The sequence below is a fragment of the Chrysoperla carnea genome, assembly GCF_905475395.1.
Source record: "Chrysoperla carnea chromosome X unlocalized genomic scaffold, inChrCarn1.1 SUPER_X_unloc_105, whole genome shotgun sequence".
Taxonomy (NCBI): Eukaryota; Metazoa; Arthropoda; class Insecta; order Neuroptera; family Chrysopidae; genus Chrysoperla; species Chrysoperla carnea.
In genome coordinates this window covers 11745-13276 of record NW_025408051.1, presented here as the reverse complement: position 1 = coordinate 13276, position 1532 = coordinate 11745, and the positions used below count along the sequence as shown (strand labels likewise).

Genomic DNA, 1532 nt, shown 5'->3' with positions numbered 1-1532 from the left:
AAAAATTATTTACAATATTTTAACGAACGGATAACACGTGTGTTAACCTCACAAGTATTGTAATGTATGTGAGCGCCGGTACAATTGTGCCTTTTTATATAAAGCATTAAAGATTTTTTAAGCCACGCCTATACAATTTGATTAGTCCATACTCTGATAGCTATCCAATAGGATATGACAACAAAAATTTTGAAATTTCATATAAATATAAATACAACACATTTATTTCGCATTTAAACATTTGACTTTGTAGTATCAAATTGTCGAATATAATTTTTAAAATTGTGTGTTTTTTTGTAAAAACATTATTATTTGAAAATGGCTAGAACCAAGCAAACTGCACGTAAATCAACTGGTGGTAAAGCACCAAGAAAACAATTAGCAACGAAAGCTGCACGTAAAAGTGCACCAGCAACTGGTGGAGTAAAAAAACCACACAGATATCGTCCTGGTACAGTAGCTTTACGAGAAATTCGTCGTTATCAAAAAAGTACTGAATTGTTAATTCGTAAATTACCATTCCAACGTTTAGTACGTGAAATTGCACAAGATTTTAAAACCGATTTACGTTTCCAAAGTTCAGCTGTTATGGCATTACAAGAAGCTAGTGAAGCCTATTTAGTAGGTTTATTTGAAGATACCAATTTATGCGCAATTCATGCAAAGCGTGTTACAATTATGCCTAAGGATATACAATTGGCAAGACGTATTCGTGGAGAACGTGCATAAGCGTTTTAAATGACAATTTAAAAAAAAAAAAACAAATAAGAAATATTTTCGGTCCTATATATAGGACCAACATATATTATTAAATAAGAGTATATTATTTTTATTAAAAAATATATATATATATATATATATATAAATTATTGAAATAAAATTAAACATTATTAAAATTTTGTTATAATTATAAGCGATTGCTATTTCTAAAAATAAATAAATTTCATAAAATTTATATTATTTTATATTCATTTGAAATATTAAAAAAACTTCTCGCTTTAAAGTAACCATGATATGAGTTATAAATGCAATAAAATTTTATACAAAAAATAATATTTATTTGTTGACGAATAATATAAAAGGTTTACATTTCTAAATAACATATATTTATATATGGTGTGTAAAAAAAAAGAAAAGAAGAAAAATAATTTATATTTTTAATATAAAAAGGCAACCGCACACAGTGTTCCCAAGCGGTCACCCATCCAAGTACTGACTGTGCCCAATGTTGCTTAACTTCGGTGATCGGACGAGAACCGGTGTTTTCAACGTGGTATGGCTGTTGCCAGTAATAAATGAAAATTTTTACAAATATATATTTTTCATAAATATCATTAATATTAAAGTATATTATTAAAATTTTCAATGAAGTAATCAATTTAAATATATACTTATTTATTATACCATATATTTTAAATAAAAATGCAACCGCACACAGTATTCTCAAGTGGCCACCCATCCGTGGTACTGACTGTGGCAAATGTTTCTTAACTATTATTTTATAAAATATTTATACAAAAAATAATTTACTC

General features: G+C 26.9%; 1 non-coding gene across 1 annotated transcript; it reads right to left on the bottom strand.

Annotated features, from left to right (window-relative positions):
• Nucleotides 1-1168: 1168 nt before the first annotated feature.
• LOC123303585 lies at nucleotides 1169-1287 on the bottom strand. The gene has a single exon (XR_006535692.1). It is a non-coding gene; the product is annotated as a 5S ribosomal RNA (ribosomal RNA).
• Between the last annotated feature and the right edge of the window lie 245 nt (nucleotides 1288-1532).